General features: G+C 43.6%; 1 long non-coding RNA gene across 4 annotated transcripts in view; it reads right to left on the bottom strand.

The window, feature by feature from the left end:
- Window positions 1-9,145: 9,145 nt before the first annotated feature.
- LOC119510777 overlaps window positions 9,146-18,760 on the bottom strand; it is a 54,719-nt gene continuing 45,104 nt past the window's right edge. For 2 of the 4 annotated variants that reach the window (XR_005212019.1, XR_005212020.1), the window contains exon 3: window positions 13,421-13,839. This is a non-coding gene — a long non-coding RNA (uncharacterized LOC119510777). Of the gene's footprint in view, window positions 12,720-13,420; window positions 13,840-18,760 lie in introns of those variants that run through there. The other 2 variants (XR_005212022.1, XR_005212024.1) reach the window with 2 other exon arrangements.

The following is an 18,760-nucleotide window of genomic DNA, read 5'->3' as shown; positions in this document are numbered from 1 at the left end:
TAACAGCCAGGAACCACAACACAGGTCAAGCTCATCAGGGAAAGATACAATCTATCAACTGAATTCCTGGACATCAGTGGGTCCACAGGCTTTTGGAAACAACCTCTAGAGAACTGCACATCTCTGTGAATCTTGTGCACAGCAAGAGCTCTCGTGAAAACCGGGGAGGGCTGCAGCATTGAGCACTGGAGGGGTCAGCCCAGATTCAGTTCCCAGACAGAGGGGCTGAGAGAAGAGTCGCTTCAAAGTAGAAGCAGCCAGCCAAGTTGTGAAATGAGAGGAAAGCTTCCATCACAGAAATAACCCTCTAACCCAGCTCTCTGGACGGGAATATAGAGAAAAGTAAACAGGAAAGTTTTGCCCAAGATATAGGGGGGCTATGATTGGAGACAAACATGAAGCCCCAGTAGGCTACTCATCTTCTCAGTGAACACCCCATTTTCCCTGGGGGCTGCAGATAAAGCAGCATCTTCCACAGCCATCTCTGCACATCAACAAACAGCCTCTTTCCTGAATGCTGAGGTTTGGGCAGGTCGTTTTCAACCAGAAAGACCTTGGGGGGGTCACCCCAGCCGGCCATACCCTTGGACTAATGAGTGGCTGAGGGACCCCTATGGTAACCCTGCTCAGAAAGAAAGAAGCAGAAAGCTTAGAATAAGTAAGAGAGACATGGCCAGGCTGGAAATTGGGTGCGTCTCCTGGGGCACCCTTCCCAAGAAGGTCTAGCTGGGCATGAGTCCCCCACATCAGGCTGGGGCCCCTGGATGCCATTCCAGCATTCCCACATTCAGACCTGCACATGGACAGATCTAGAACCAGAATGCTCCTCTCTGAGGAAGAGATGGCTGAGGACGTGATCCCAGAGAGGACTGTCACTTCAGCAGCCCAGGAGAGAGCAAGGATGAGCTGGGGTACCAGGCAGGGCGGGAGACCACAGGCTGCCAGTCACTGCTGTTTCCCCCACGCTGCAGTGAAAAAAAACAGTAAGGCAGGTCCTATAAGGGGGAATAACCTAGAAAACACAAAGAAGGTAAGAAATGGAGAAAACCAAGAAATTAAAGGTCAACAGGCTGGTGGCTAATCCACTTGCAGTAGAGAGAGACACCATGTAAAAAAGTCTTAAGGGCCAAGGTTAAACTCTGAAGATTGTTGATAAGTAGAAGACCACAAAAATAAGCAAAAATAATTAAAATAAAAGATAGCCATTAAAGATCAATAAACCAGATAATGAAAATGGAAAATATTGTTTAAAGTTTTAAAGGATTAGTTAAACAAATTATGATAGATTATATGGAACAATATTAAGCATACCTCTGAGCTATGTGTTTTAGGAAAACAAGCAATGTTTGTTTTCCTAGTGTGCTCCTGGCTTCATAAATGATAAAAGTAAATATTATGATCCAAACTTAAATATATACACACAATATAAATGCATAGCTTATATATTCATAGAAAATATATGCATGTGTGTGAATGCATAGATAAAAATCAGGAGGAAGGAAGTCAAAATGCTAACAATGGTTAACTCTATGGGATTATTAGTATCTAACTTGGTCATACTTTTTTAACTTCCTACACTGAACCAGCATTATTTTATATACCAGAAAAGAAATGTTTTCAAAAAAAAAAAGAATAAAAACAGAAAGCCGATAGCCTAAAAATGTATCTGTAGAAAATGAGATTTTGTGTTCTGTTTCAAAGTTATTTTATTAGAGACATTTAATGTAGTGAAGAGACGTTGTGAAAGAGGAATCCCTTCTGATGATATTCTTAATTTAGTAAGAGGCTATAATCTCATTCATTCAGAAGATAACTTATTTGCATTTGTTCATGCCAAGCACTGACCTAGACACTGCAGAAATCACAAACCAGATAAAAATCCCACTCTCTTAAGGGTTACCATCCTAGCTGGGGGGAAATATTTGGTAAGCAGAATAAAGAGAAAACTAAGCAGGAAAGGGGATGTGGGTTCCCGGGAAGCGTGCTGCAATTTTACATAAGGAGCGAAGGACATCGTGGAAGGCGGCACCACGGGGATGCAGAGGGGCGAGGGCACTGGATGCAGGGGATGGGGAGGTCTTGAGGCAGGCGTGGCCCCTGGCATGTCTCAGGCCCAGCAAGGAGCCTGGGAGGGGCAGCAAGAGGTGAGGGCAAGCCAGCCCGGCTCTGACGAGGGAGCCAGAATCCTGGAGGGCTGAAAGCTCAGAAAACAAACAAAGACTGTCCAGCCCTGTGCTGGGCCATCTCCCAAGCACCTGCAGCAAGAACTGCTCCTCAAGCGTACTATGGAAATGTGTGCTCAGGGTTTCACTGTGATTTTAGCCAGGGTGGCCACAAGAATTTAGAGCTTCTAGTCATTTACTTCCGTGAAGTGAATCTGTCATTCAAAAGCAAAACCGACTTCAAAGCATATAATCTGTAATGACAAAATGTGCTAAAATAATCTGGACAAAGATATTGTACATTGTAGGTGAATAGCATCAAGCAGCATGGGATCAATTGCATAGAAATTGCTAGAAAGCGAGAGGGGAGCTCAGAATCCCAAGATCTGGAATGTTGCTGTAACCCGACACTTTTGCCACGTGGCATCCAAGGCACACTGAGATCTTCCAGATTGCTCACTGCCCTGAAAAGTTCCTGAAATGAATTGTTTTATGGTGGCCCTCCAGCAGCCAGACCCAGACAGACAAACAGGAGCTCCTGGAGTGATTCTTTGACCAGAAGACTTCAGAAAGAAGCCGAGCTGCATTGCCCCAGGCCTGAGAATACGGGAGAGGCAGTGTGGCCGGGTGGGGAGAGGCAGAGCCACAGGCTCCTGCTGAGTTTGGGAATCCAACTGGGTGGTCAAGTCAACCTCCATCCAAAGATGGAGTGCCTTTGTCTGAAGATGTGCCCTTGCCTCTCCTTCTCAGTTCACATCATCAAGATCTTCCTGGCAGCCCCAGAGTGAAAGAGCTCACCGACAAGATGCACACCTGTTCACCTCTGCTGGGTCAGAGCTTCAGGCCTGCTGCCCCACTGCAGCCTCTCCAATCCATGGACTCCAGAGGGGGAACCCAGAAGAGCACAGGGGCCAGAGCTCATTCCACAAATGACATGGAGATGGCTGGAAGGAGAACTTCCTCGTCTGAGTCATCAAAATCCTCCAAGGAGGGGTTTCCACAGTCCAGCTCTGCTACTGGGTTCAGCAAGATAAAACTGGGTTGGAACCCTAAGCAGACATTCTCCACCATCCCAATGGAATCTAGCTCCCACATGGGGGAGCTGGGAAAAAGGAGGGACTGAGAACCTAGAGAAAATGGAGGAATTGGGGTTGCTGCCATCAGGAGATTGAGGGTTCCATCCAAAGTAATTATTCTTCTGAGTCTTTCTCTAATCACTCATGGTGAAGAAGTTGTGAAGTCTGAGGAATGGGGGTTCTTGGAATTATAGTTCAAATGACTGGGTGAAACCTCCTAATGAAGGAAGAGCTGTTCTTCTGAATACTCCCAGCGCAAACCCTCAGCCATTTTTTTTTAATTCATTTTATTGAGATGTATTCACATACCATCCAGTCATACAAAACAAATCATACATTTGATTGTTCACAGTACCATTACACAGTTGTGCATTCATCACCAAAATCAATCCCTGACACCCTCATTACCACACACACAAAAATAACAAGAATAATAATTAAAGTGAAAAAGAGCAATTGAAGTAAAAAAGAACACTGGGTATGTCTGTTTGTTTGTTTCCTTCCCCTATTTTTCTACTCATCCATCCATAAACTAGACAAAGTGGAGTGTGGTCCATGGTTCCCAATCCCATTGTCACCCCTCATAAGCTACATTTTTATACAATTGTCTTCCAGATTCATGGGTTCTGGGTTGTGTTTATAGTTTCAGGTATCCACCACTACCCCAATTCTTTAGAATCTAAAAAGGGTTGTCTAAAGTGTGCGTAAGAGTGCCCACCAGAGTGACCTCTCGGCTCCTTTTGGAATCTCTCTGCCACTGAAGCTATTTCATTTCCTTTCACATCCCCCTTTTGGTCAAGATGTTCTCCATCCCACGATGCTGGTCCACATTCCTCCCGGGAGTCATATTCCCGTTGCCAGGAGATTCACTCCCCTGGGTGTCTGATCCCACGTAGGGGGGAGGGCAGTGATTTCACCTTTCAAGTTGGCTTAGCCAGAGAGAGAGGGCCACATCTGAGCAACAAAGAGGCATTCGGGAGGAGGCTCTTAGGCACAACCATAGGGAGGCCTAGCCTCTCCTTTGCAGCAACAGTCTTCCCAAGGCCCTCAGCCATTTTTACTCTCCCTGGTTTCTGAGAACTGTTATAGAAAAAGTTCCTGCTTCCCTCCACAGGGGAACTAAACTATCTTCCTGGTGACCGCATTTATGGGGAACCAACTCAAATTATGACACAGAAACAGAAGCTTTCTGCCTGTGGGGGACAACAGGAGGCAGCTCCAGGTGTCCACCTACCTTGTTTTTCAGCTTCATGAAGACACAGGGCCACGGGAGGGCGTTGTGCTTACCGCATAGATGCTGCACAGCTTGGAATTCTTAACAAAACCGTAAGGACCTGGTACTTGACACTTTTCCTGAGGAGTTCAGGAGTGGCAATTAGAGATTAGCTCCAGTTTTATGAGGCGGTTGCTAGAGCCCGGCAAGAGTCTCAATTCACATTTCCCTTGCGAGATATTCCAAACCTTATTTTTCCTTTCCGCGAAAGGCTAATTGCCCTTTACAGTTGCCTAGCCCTTTGCCTTTTGCAAAGAACTTGTGCGTTAATTATTCCCTTTGAGACCAACACCAACCCCGCCGTGTGAGGCTAAGTGACAATGACATCAGGAGAGTTAAGGGACATGCCAAAGGCCACGGAACTCAGAAGTGACCCGGCCTGAACTTCTGACCCCAAGGGGCTCCCTTGGTGGAGTGGCCCTGTGCACGGACCACCCTGACCTTCCTGAGCTCCCAGCTCCCACTGCCGGTGTTTCCCAACAGTCTGGCCAAGCACAGATGCACTTCTGGAAGAGTCTGAGCTGATCCATCTGAGCCCTTTTTACCTTCGTCCTCCTCTCATGGGTGAGCTGGGCACCTGCCCCTCTTGCTGCTTCTGCCCCTTGGATGCTCCTCCACTGATTCCTATCACCTTGTACTAGAATTTACATATTTACAGGCTGATAGGAGAAAAGTTTTCCTGAAATTTAGGATCTCACAGCTTTGTTGAGTGATTCAGGAAAGGAGAAGTGAGCTCTGCCAAGGGAGTGGAAATGGGAGCTCAGAGAGGGCCAACTTGGAGACGAGTGAGGAAATGCTCTGATTGGCTGACACTGAGTGTCCACTTTGCATGGGGGAGGGTCTTACAAAGCAGGGAGCAGGTAGACATTGATTAGTAGAGTGGGCTTGTCCATTCAAAGCTCTCTCTACTGGACTGAAATCGTTTATCACCAGATGTTGCTTATCAGCCACCCTGTAGCCAGTTGTTATCTTCTGGAAAAGCACTTCTGAGGAAGGGGTCTTCTCCCAGCAATGCCCCATGCAAGTGGCAATTTTATTTTACTTCAGGTCAACTGATGAGCCTAGGAACACCTCAGGAGGTGACTTCTCAGAACAACTGGAGGGGGCAGAGACCTTGAGCCCATGGTCTTTGGAGCCAGGTTGGAGAGGCTGCATTCCCAGGCTCACCATTTTTTAGCACTTAGGAGAAAATGACTTAAACTCTCTGTGCCTTCTGGTCCTTGTTTGTAAGATGGGGACAATAGCAATATTATCAACCTCACAGGGTGGTTGTGAGAATCCCAGCAGTTAATAACTGTAACACACTAGAACCATTAATATGTGTAAATAAAAATAATAAAAAATACAAAATTAATAAAAACAAATTTTAAAAAAATAATTAAAAATCTTAAAAAAATAGATAACATAAATGTGAATGAATAAGGAAATTGATCTGTTAAATGTGGGGTATTGATACACTGGAAAAATACCCTACAGCTATATAAGAAAGGAATATACTTTACCCATCACCCCTGTGATCAGTATCATCTTCACCATCTTTGTTTCTCTGGCACCTTCAAGGCCTATGTTTTGGTTTGATAAAGCTGCCAAAAAGCAACATACAAGGAAATGGGTTGGCTTTTAACCAATGGGGATTTCTTAAGTTACAAGTTACAATTCTAAGGCCATGAAAATGTCCAAATTAAGGCATCAGCAAGAGGATACCTTCTCTGAAGAAAGGTTGCTGGCATCCAGGTGTCCTCTGTCACTTGGGAAGGGACATGGTGACATCTGCTGGTCCTTCTCTCCTGGGTTCTTCTTTCAGTGGCTCTCTCCAAATGTCTCTGGGTATTTCTCTCTCTGCTCCCTCTTTCTGTGATTCTGTCTTTTATCCTCTCATAAAGGGCTCCAGTAAAGGATTAAGACCCACTTTGAATGGGCTGGGTCATATCTCCATGGAAACAACCTAATCAAAAGTCCTACCCGGAGGAATGGATTAAAAGAACACGGCCTTTTCTGATTGCATAACAGCTCCAGACTACCACAGCCTGTGGTATTTGTCAAATGAAAGAAATGTACTCATAAAACAGTTAGTGACTTGGGGTAAAATTAAAAGGTCACCTGCCCAGGCTGGGGTGGTCACAGTTCCTGGACCAGATCTAAAAACACCAGGCTCACTGTTTCCCACAGCAACAAAAACACACAAAGGAAATGCAAGGAATTGAATTTGCGGTTCCTAAGTTAATTTACCCAACTGGAAAGCATAGGCCTCCAGACCAAGGAATCACACTCATTTATTCGTTAACAAATTTTCATGCAAATAAAATGCTTTGCTTCCCTTCGGGCTGATTTGTGTGGCTGGAACTGCTTGGAGCCTGTCAGAAAAGCCAAGGGCATGCATACCCAGTGAATACAGAGTGAAAAGGCTGGAAAGGAGATCGATATACCCTTTTCCTCTCTTTTTAAAATGTTTGAGTTAGAAGCAGACTGGAAGGTTAACCACCACAGAAAACTACCAACTCAGAGAATTTCACACAAGGTACTAGTAGCTTTCCTGTGTGTGTGTTTCTTTATATCACTATTGAGCCATCAAAGGAGGAAGGTAGTAGATTCAAGGAACTTATTAAAGGAAAAGAGACATTTATTTTGATTTAAAAAAAATAGTCAGGTCTTTCCTGTTCAAAAGAGCGCATATCAAAAAGGAAGATGGCTTTGGTTAAAAATCTGGAAAGACTGACAGAATCTCAGGTAATTAAAGCCATAGCATTTGCATACCAAATTCCGTTTACAAAATCCTTTCATGATATTTAAATTTTAAAAGATTCAAGATGAAATTTTTAGGAATAAATACTATAGAAACTCTCATACAGGGAGAGAAATATACCAGAGGTTTTGTTGCAGTGTGTTTTGATTTAGTGAAAGATTTGAAATAGAAGAAAGTTACATGAACAAGGAAATTGATAAAGGTGGTATATTGATACCATCAAAAAATATCACACAGCAGTTATAAGAAATTATAGATACAGATGTGCATTCATATACCAACATGGATAGAGTTGTAAAATAATTTGAATATGAAAAAAGAACTTGAATAATGTATGATATTTACAGTATAATACTACTTTTATAAATTAAAAAATAATACACATAAACTTTCAGTGATATGATTAACCATAACAGCAGATTAGTTTTTAATCTTCCAAACATCTTCTTCAACAAAACAGAGTAAACATGAGAATGGGAGTAACACCCATGGATGACATGGTCAACAAAACTGGGTGATAATTCTCTATGAAGCTGAGTGCAGTGTAATAAAAACTTGGCTGGTTCTTGTTTCCACTTCCTGGGGACGTAACCTTGGAGTCTTTGTAATTTCCCTCTATAGGAGTGTCTTTCGCTATTCATGGAGGGCCCAGGACCACACCTGACTGTTCATATGCTAATGAGATAACACACCTGTAGTCTTAAGGTCACACTGGAAGGACCCACCACGTGATTAGGGGTCTGCAGAGTGAGTTCAACCCACAGGTGTGCCTTCCCCCAGCCACGCCTACAACTCTGTCCATGTTGGTATACGCATACACATCTGTATCTATAATTTCTTGTAACTGCTGTGTGATATTTTTCCATCATATCAATATACCACCTTTATCAATTTCCCTATTCATGTACCTTTCTGCTATTTCAAATCTTTCACTAAATCAATGCACACTGCAACAAAACCTCTGGTATATTTCTCTTCCTGTATGAGAGTTTCTATAGTATTTATTCCAAAAACTTCATCTTGAGTTTTTTAAAATTTAAATATCATGAAAGGATTTTGTAAATGGAATTTGATATGCAAATGCTATGGCTTTCATTACCTGAGATTCTGTCAATCTTTATCGTGGAACCCCATATAAACTCGGGACACAGAAAGCCCAGGTGAGCCTCCACGATTGATAAGCTACATCTCTGGAGGGAGGGTGACATTCTCCATGGGGACAGGGCAGGGAATCCTGCTTTTGAGACTCTCCTAGACCTTCTCCCTATGCATCCCTTTTGGTTTCTTCTTATTTGTATCCTTTTACTATAATAAACCTAGAACGAGTATAAATACAGCCCTTTCTATGAGCTCTGTGAGTCATTCTAGAGAATTATCGAACCTGAGGTGGTGATGAGGACCCCCAAATTTGTGGCCAGTTTGTCAGAAGTGCAGGTGGCCCAAGCCCCCCAAATGGCAACCACTGCCTGAAGGGCAATCCTGTAGAGGATGGCCCCAACCTGTGGGGTCTGGCCTGACTCCCAGTAGTTACAGCCAGAGTTGAATTTGGTTGAGTTACTGCAGGGTTTGCAGCTAGTGTCAGGAGCTATTGGAAGTTACTGATGTTGCAGAAGTTTTCAGCCTTTAAACTGAGTATGGGAGGTGGGTGGAAAGGACAATAGGAGGTCAGCATCTCTGATGCTAGAGTCAGAGAAATGAGGGAGAAATGAGGCGGATGCCAACATACCCTACGGGCCATGAAAACCAAAAAAAAAAAAAAGCAAAAACAAACACATATATGCAAATAAGCAAACAAAAACACAGGACCACCAACAAATAGAAATACACCTGATACATGAAATAAAATGGTTGCCTGCATTGGGCATTGCCAAGAGATGGACTTTTCCAGAGGACAAAAACGATTGACATGCAGGGGTTTTCTGAGAAAATGGAACACACCCTACAGGGTCACTAATAAGCAACAGCTGGTGATAAAACTAGTTTGGGCCCAGTAGAGAGAGCTTATCAGAATGGTCAGTCTTTCCATGCTGGTCAATGTCTGTCTGCTCCCCACTCTGTATGACCCCCCAAAATACATGGAAACTCAATGTCAGCCAATCAGAACATTTCCTCACCGGCTTCTGCATGTGCCCTCTGTAAGCTGCTCTGTTCCACTCCCTCGATGAGCTTCCTTCTACTTTCCTTATAGGATGCATAAAAAAAGTGTCCCATGTGTTCACAAAGCACTCAGCAAGGCTGTGAGATCCTAATTGTATGAAAAATCTGTCATCACACCCAAGATTTTCAAAACCTAAAAGGAAGATTCTAGCAGCTGCCTAGGTTTTGAATCTTTCTGAGATCCCCAACCCCACAGTTATAGACTCAGAAACCAAAATATGAAATCCAAAAACCCATAGGCAGTATCTACCAAAAGCTAGACAGTATTTGCAAACAAACCCCAAACTGCAAGTAGGTAGGAACAAACCAGCATATCCAACATAAATATGTTTCAAAACTGAAAGCAAAATACCTTTTTACACTTACAAGGGTTGAAATAATTCATCATCAATAGGTTCGCAACACAGGAAACAAGAAAGAATGTGAATAGAAGGAAAATGATACTAGATGGAAATGTGGATCTGTCCAAATGAATAAAGAACACCAACCCTGGTCAGAACAATTTTACCCTTGTAAATATATATATATTTTAAATCCTTTGAAAAATTATTGACTCTTTGAACAAAAATAATAGCAGTATAGTATAGGGCTTACATAACACAGGCAAATGTAAAATGTATGACAATAGCACAAGGCCAGGAGGGGAGAGATGGAAGTCTACTTTTGTAAGGTTCTTAAAGAATTCATGTTATAATTCACTTAGATGAAGACTGTGATATGTTACAGATGTGTGATACAAACTCTAAAGCAACCACTTAAAAAACCCAACAAAAAGTCATAGCTAATAAGCCAACAAAGAACATGAAATGGGATAAAATATTTAATTAATCCAAAAGAAGGCAGAAAAAGACAAAAGGGAAGACAAAAAGATGAGACAAACATAAAACAAACAAGAAAATGATAGATTTAAACCTAACAATATCAATAATGACATTAAAATGTAAATGTTTAAAAAGCCTGATCTGTGGGCAGAAATTGTCAAATGGATACAGAAGCAAGACTCAAAGAAACGTACTTTATAGAGAAAGACACAAATGAGTTAAAAGTGATTATAAATTTGCCAATCTGTACAAAATAATTTTTAGGAAAATATAATTTTCCAAATCTGAATCTTTTAGGAGATAGAAAATCCAAGCAAACCAATTACATCATGAGCTATGTAGAAAATTGCAAAAAGTTCTATCCAAAAAATATACCAGGCCGTGGTTTCCCAGGGCACTTTACCAATCCTTTAAAGATCAGATAACCCCAAGACTACTTAAACTGTCACAGAACATGGGAAAGGAACTATAGCTTCCAAATTCTTTTTAGGAAGCAAATTTAATATTGATATCAATATCCAATAAATATTGCCCTAAAAAAGCTATAACCCAATATCACTTATGAATATTAACATAAATATTAAAGGAAATATCAGTAAATAATATATTAAGAAAATAATTCATCGTGACCAAGTGAGATTCGTTCCAGGAGTGAAACATGAAATTGGTATTAGAAAAGCCATGAATATAATTCATGATATTCATATCTCCAAGAAGAAAAGTCCCGTCATTTCTACAGGTGCTGTGCCGGTTATTGAGCTGCCGTGCCTTAGGTTCCAGTCCGCCCTTCTCTGTCAGCTCTGCAGCACTGGGGCTGGGACTCGTTAGCCACATCCCTGGTTTGTCAGCTGCTACCTGTTAGCCTCGGACAGTTGGGGCTGCTGGAGGGAGGCTGTGACACTGGGGAGGGGAGAGGGACACCTGGTCTTTCCCATTTGCTTCCTGTCAGTTTCCTGTTTGCAACCTGGTCTTCTCCTTATCATCCCAACCTTGCTCCATCACCTCAGCCATGGTGGTTTCTTCCAATAGCAGCATTTGAATTCCGTTTGCTATTTTTCCAGTGCTCACTCCTCCAGCTGGCCTGGGCCCCTCCGCAGAGGTGGCATCTCTGCTCCAGAGACATCTCTGCAGCTCAGAGACTCCAGCACCAGCCAAGCACTCGCCGCCCCCCCTCATTTCTCAGAGGTCTGAGGTCTGTGGGGCCCCCCCTTCTGCCTTTGCTCCCCCAGCCTGAGAGGTGGTAGCGGCTGACTTCTCAGCACACTGACAGTTCTGCATATTAAATTCTCTTGGTTTCTGTCTTCACTTGACAAAATATGATTTTACAAATATTCAACTAAGGAAGAATTGATGCATACTTCCTTAACATGAATTCACATATGTACAACTCAGCCCCGAAGCCAGCAGCTTACTGAATGAAGAATCGCAGCTCCCCATGGAAGCCACTGCAGCGGCAACACAGCCAGGGGGACGGGACCATCCCCTTTCTCTAATGTGAAACAGGCTCAAGGACATACAAAGAGAAAAAAGGCAAGATGCATAACAGCTAATAGGGCATCTGCCTTTTGTGTAAAGAATAAAGGGAAATACAGATAAAAATGTACCATATTTGCAAAAAGAGGTGGCAGAAATATAAAACAAAAACTAATAAAGATATTCTATTACATAAAGAAAAAAGGATAAACAAGGTGGAGCCCGTGGGAATGGAAACTAGACTTCTCTGAATGCGTCTACTTCCAGTTTTGATCTTGGAAACATAAAAGGTTTACATATCAAAAAATACATATTAATTACAAGGTAATTCCTGAAACAATCTAAAATGAATAAACTGCATTATATACCAGGATGGTAACATGGCCAAGCAAAGAAAAAAGCTACTTCTAGTGACTTTAGAACATTATTTTGACTGCTGGAGTTGCTGTTTCCAAAACATGCATCTTCTGCTACAAACCACACCAGAAAATGGATTTCCCATGCTGGTTCTCTCTTGTCACCAATTTTATTTCCAAATTTAAATCTAGCATGGGTGCATCTGAATGGTGGACCATAAACCCTACCTGTAATCCTGGGTGCAGTGAAGATCGGGAAATACAATTTTTAGCTTTCCATATTCTGCAGTACAGTTCTGACCATGGGCAGAGGATTGAAACAGGACTTGAACACGTGGCTCAGAAGTAACCTTGTAAACTCAGGTCCTTTGAAAGTCTTTTATTATTGTCTCTTGAAGATTTAATTTGGTGGCAGGAATTTTTTTTAAGAAAATCCATCCTTGAAATGCACAGCAAAATTATACCAAGTAGTCAACAGTTACGTCTTGCTGTGTCAGTAGCTCCAATCCTATGCTGAGGTTTCTAGTTTGGAAAGGAGTGTGTATAATTCATTACTTTCTGAATAATCCCAAAGGGATGGTAAATTTATTGGTATTTATAACATCTTCCAAATTCCAATCATTATAAATTTCCCCATGGCATAAGCTTTAAAATTGATCTGCACATAAAAAGGAAATAAAAGATAAACATCCAAAAGCAGAAACTTCCAATATTCCTGGGCCCAGCTGTGGATGGGTCACAAAAGACCCGCTGTATTTTCAGGGATCTAAGAACCAATCTCAATGGGGATGCACCTTTAAAAATAATCATTGACCTTAATTAATCAATTAATCAATTTCCTGACCCAACAATTTCTCTCAGTACGTGTATGTGAGTAAATGAACCTGCATATATATCACAGAGACAGAGACAGAGACAGAGAGAAAGAGTGTGTGTGTGTGTGTGTGTGTGTGTGTGTGTGTGTGTGTGTGTGTGTGTGTGTTTCACAACAGCAGGAGCCAGGTGGCCTGAATTCCACTTCTGGCTTCACCACTTCCTGGCTGTGTGACCTCAGACAAGTAATCTAACCTCTCTGTGCCAGTTTTCTCATCTGTAAATTGAGAGATCCCTACCACTTGTTGTAAGAATTAAATGAGTTAATAAAAATGAAGTGCTCTGATGAGTGCCTGGCACATACCAACTGCTATAAAATTGCCAACTTATCCCTACAACTATGCTTGTTATCAGACATCAAGATTCTTGATCTATCCTGTATCCATGGACCCCAAATACTGGCAGATTGTCTAAAGTCGGAGATAATATTTCCCCCATTGGAACAAAAGAAAAATGTTCCCTATCTAGCAAAGATTACAGGGCAAGTAGTATACCAGAATGCATTATTTATTCATGTCTGACAGGAAAAAAGAAAGAAAATAATTTTTCACACAGCAGAATTTTACGCTGAGAGTTGAACAGAATGCCCGTTTGCTTTGACTGTGCTGATGAACTCTGGTTCCCTGAGTGAAATATAGAGGACTACTTGTTTCAACCAACACTGCTCTTGGGTCTTGGAAACATGTCAATTAACATGTCAATTAAAGATAGATTAGACTGACCAAGCAAAGAAAACATTTTCTTTAGCAGTGACCAACTCTGCCAATTCTCCGTCTCACCCCCGACAGCCGGGTCTGAACGTCGTGCTTTGCTCAGAAGCAATAACCGCGGCTCACAATCAGTCCTCTGGCACGGCACGGTTTTCAGTTGTGGGTCTGAATCCTCAGAAGTCAGGGAGTCACTACCTTAAATACGTTAATAAAATGAATAAAAATTAGAACGTGCGAGGAAGAGCCGCCTGTCTGGTATTCTTTTAGCTCCTGACACCTCAAAATGTGAAAACTGCAATAAGTGAAAACAAGATGGAAAAGACTTTTAGTGAACCCCAAAATCTCACTGGTAACTGGAGCGGTGAGGTTAGGGAGGCACAGATGGAGAAGTATCATGTGATTTCTAGGCTTTTTTCTTCCCTCCAACAACTACCCCCCAGACAAGTTAGAATTTTAATAGAACTGAAGGATTTTCAGCACAAAAAATGACTAGGTTGTGTTTTGTTTGTTTGTTTGCCTTTTACCATAGGAAATGCCACTTGCTCTAGCTTGTGGTATATTGCTAGAAGTTTCTTAGCAAAATAAAATTGCTTTCTGAAGATTGCTATTTAAATATCTTTGAGGTTAAAACATATCAACCAATCTTTAACCGAGGAAATTACGCTTAGAAAATGTGTGAGCAGAATTAAGGAATTAGCAAGTTGGAAAGTCTGTACGGGATTGTTTCTTGTACTATTTTCATGAAATGTATTCATAGACACTCAAAACTTGAAGACTCAATTAAGATCCATTTTTTAATATGTCTTTGAATTCACCATGTTTGGAATCAGTTTGTATGCTTTCTTTGTACAATTATTCCTTGTTGAGTCGAAGCATTTACTCTTATAAAAGACATATGTTTTCTTATTTTTGTCATCTTTTGTTTTCTATCTTGTGGGTTGTGGGGTGTGACAGTGTGTGTGTGTGGTTTCTATCTATGGGAGAAATGGGGAAAACAGAGAAAGTTTTTCTTTATAGAAAATACATGACAATGTTCCTCATCTCCCATTAGAGAAAAGGCAACAATCCTCTCAAAACTAGACAATAAATTTCATTGAAGTGTTAATCTGGTTGTAAACAAGATGGAGGAATAAGGATATTTCCTCTTATTCCATTAGGAAACCACAAAAGAGCAAGAAGGGGAAACAATAACCACAACTGAAAGCTCCTTGAAATAGGAAAAGTCTTAAGTTATAAAGCACAAAAGAGGAAGGAGACCTTCTGAAAATATTTAAGGACATATACACCAGGGGCAAAAAGAAATAAGGCCTGCAGCTGCAAAGCCTTAGAAATAAAAATCTGCAAACACGGAGTTCTGAGTGGATGGAAAAATTGTGGCCTGATATCAATTACCGCTTGAGTGCCCCCAAGGGCTGTGGGAGCATGGGCTGGGGGTAGAGGGCACCCTGGGCCTGACTGACCACTGGGAAAAGCATCAGAGACCAGGTGGAATAGGGGTGCACCTGGGTAAGCCCTGTCTGCAGGAAGCAGACAGTCTGTGGGACAGAGGATTATAAAGGAAAAACCTCTATATTGTAGCGGCTCTTTATCTTCCATTCTTGTCTGGCTAGAAAGAAGTAAAGAAGTAGAGGAACAAAAATTTTTAAGTGTTGCTCTCAAAAAGAGAGAAGAGAAAGTGAGAGATGTCAACAAACCCAGTACAAAAAAAAAAACAAATAGCATGGACGTTCCCAGAAGGAAAATGCAAACCCCTCCAAATTTGTGAAAAGGTTTTCCATCTCACTCTTAAAAGAAATGCATAGTAAGCTGGCCTACTGATACTGTTGACTTATGAAGCTGGGCATTCAGAGAGCATGGTGGTAAACAGGACAGGGGATGACATGGGGACGCAGCCCCTGCTCAGGGGTAGCAGCAGTGACCTGGCAGTTCCCCAAAGGCAAAAGTCTTTTACCCAATAATCCTACTTCTAGGAAGTGAGTAATGGTGACTATTTTACTGAATATCAAAAGTCTGAAAAGAATCCAGATGCTCCTAATAGGGAATGGAATAAATTATGCAATCATACCGTGGAATAATGGGCAGTGTCTTAAAAGAATTAAAGGTATTAAAGGAAGGTTGGGAGCTGAACCATGCCCCCTACATACAAGTATTTGAGTCTTAATCCATATTCCCGGGGGTGGGAGCCCATCTGTAAATAGGGCCTTCTGAAGATGTTGTGATTAGTCAAGGAGCAGACTCATTGGTGAGTAAGATCTGCCAAGACCCTATTTAGATGAGGCCAAGTTGAATCAGGGAGGGCCTGCATCCATATGGCTGGAGACCTTACAAGCAAAGGAAACGGATCAAGGAGCTGCAAGCCTGAAGTCAGAAGAAACCAGAGAGACCGAGGCCAATTGCCATGCGATGGAGCCCCAAGGACTGCAGCAAGTCAGCCCCAAAACTTGCAGGCCCCAGGAGAAAGCAAATCCTGTTGAGAGCTTAACTTTGGGCTTCTAGGCTTCAAATCTAGAGAGAACAAATTCCAGGAATTTAAGCCAACCAGTGTGTGGTATTTGTCACAGCGGCCCTGGCAAACTGAGACAGTCCGTATGTACTGATATGGAAGCCTTTCCAAGAGATATCATCAAGTCAAAAAAAGAAGGTCTTGGTGACAGGTTGAATTATGCACCCCAGGATAAAACACCTTCTTAATCTTTATCCCATTCCTATGTGTGTGAACCCATTGTAAATAGGACTTTTGAAGATTGTCTTTTTAGTTGAGGTGTGGCCAACTGAATCAGGAGGGGTCTTAATCCTATTTCTGGCAGCCTTATAAGAGAGAGAGAGCCATGGAAAAATCCAGAACTCAGTGGGAACCAAGAAGAGAAAGGAGAGGACACCACCCTGACGGGAGAGCCGAGGAGCCCAAGGAGTGCCGGCAGCCAGAATGCTGCCAGCCCAAGAGGAGACAAGCCTTCCAGCCTCTGAAACCAGGAGCCAGTAGATTCGCATTGTCCAAGCCAACCCACTGCAAGGTATTTGTCATCATAGCTGGGAAACAAAGACGGTCCAGAAAAGTGTTTTGCTCCATAGCATAAACACAGCATGTGGTCACCTCCGGGGAGGGGAAATTGGTGGCTGAGACACAGAAGTAGGAGGTGCACAAACACACTGAAAAGTGTGTGCATGTGTGTATGTACGTGTGTGGGGGTGTGCATTTGCATATAAATAAAATAAGTAATGAAATTTCCCACAAAACGTTTACTGCAGTTCTCGCTATATTCTAAGACTGTAGGTGATTTTTCTCTTCTTTGTAGTTTTTGGAGTTCATAGATACTCCCCAATGAAATAAAGTGCTTCAACAAACCAGGATTTTTGCTTGTTTGTTTGTTTACTCCCAAGTTTTCAATGATCCCCACCAAACAAAAACACCTGGGTGAGTTCAGTCGGTGAACACACGCACTGTGCCCGCACGGCTGTGTGGGCGACACTCTGGATTGAAACCAGCACCCAGCCACACTGCCCCACACTCTGCAAGCTCCTGAGGGTCAGATGCTTGCAGAGCTCCAGCAGCCCCGCTGCTCCTGACCCGGCTGGCCCTGCAGAGATTGTTGAGGCAGGGCCCGAGTGTTTGGGGGACAGAGTTCCACTTATTGTCTCTCTCAGGTAAAAGGCCTCCCCAAATGGCGCTGCGATCAGAAGTAAAACTCAGAAGCTATTTTTGTTGCATTCTTGGCCAAAGAAGCAGGTTTCCTGTTAATACCGTTTTGACTTGGATTGTTTGGGCCTCTCCAGCAGGAGACCAGATTTAGATCAAACACACAGGATCCTTCTGCTGAAACAAGAAGGGCCTGCAACGCCCAGAGAAGTCGCTGTCCCTGCTGTTAGAGGGTGGGAAACGGGACTCGGGTGCTTTCTCTGCTGCCTGGGGAAGCTTCAGTGAAGGAAGGCTGGCCCAGCCGGAGCCACACACAGCCAGCGCCCCTGGGCCAGCTGCTTAAAGTCAGAGCGTCCTCAGCACCCACCTCACCCTGCAGCCGGTCCCCCCTCCGCAGCCCTGGGCTCTCTGGGTCATGTTCAGAGGCACCAGCCCTTCACAGGTCCCGCAGCGGAGCCTCCCCCAGGCCTGTCTGTGGCCAGTGATGTTCTGTGGCTGGTGGCCAGGAGCCCTGAACATGGGGCTGAAGACTGAGCACAGCACAGGCGTCCTGCCCTTCCCAGACTCAGGTCAGCCTGAAGTCCCCAAACAGCCTTCCCGGGGCCCGGGTTTCCTTCATTCCCACTGGGATGGAATCGTGTCCCCCGCAGGACACGTTCATGTCCTGACCCCAGCCCTGCAGCTGGGAACCCGTTTGTCAATAGGACCCTGCTAAGCTAAGGTGAGGCCAGACAAGATGAGTCTGGGCCTCAATTCAATGTGACTACAGTCCTTAGAGGCCGAGGGAATTGGGATTCAGGCAGCAGAAGCTGCAGGAGAAGACAGGAGGAGACAGCTTCCCATGTGCCAGAGCAGAGGCTGATTGCGGGCAAGCCGCCACCAGACGCAGATTCCGGGAGGAAGCTCCAGCTGACCCCTTGATTCTGGACTTCTAGCCCCCAAAACTGTGAGATGATAAATTTTTGTTAGGCCAACCCATCAGCGATGCTTGTCATAGCAGCCCCAGCAAACTGAGGCAACACTCAAAGGGAAGAAAGGGGGAGCCTGCCCGGCTGAGTGGGCCTGCACCCACCCCAGGGTGCAGAGAGGACCCCGGGTGCAAGCACAGGACCTGTTCGGCTTATCTGCCAGTGTTAGGTCCTCGGGGCCCCTGGGGCAGCTGGCAGGTCCCATCCTCCAGAAGCTGAGTCCCCAGGCAGCTGTGTGGGGCTAGGACTAAATGGGGTGCACTCTTTTTCTTTCCATAACTGCATTCCATGTCTACATGGCCGAGGCCGGGAGAGTGGCTGCAGCCTGAATTAGGGCCATGGCATTTTCACAAGAGCCAGTGCCCTCGTGATGACCACGAAAACTTCCAGACTGGCTGGGCGCTTGGCTGTAGCCAACTGACATTCTGCCTCGGAAAGACCCGGCACCTATGTCCACGAGGCCTCTCCCTCAGAATTTCTGTCTTAATGTGGACCCAGAACTGGACCCTGT

The sequence above is a fragment of the Choloepus didactylus genome, chromosome 15 (genome assembly GCF_015220235.1).
Source record: "Choloepus didactylus isolate mChoDid1 chromosome 15, mChoDid1.pri, whole genome shotgun sequence".
In the NCBI taxonomy this organism is placed as follows: Eukaryota; Metazoa; Chordata; class Mammalia; order Pilosa; family Megalonychidae; genus Choloepus; species Choloepus didactylus.
Note: the sequence above shows the minus strand (reverse complement) of the source record. Positions and strands in the feature narration are given on the sequence as shown.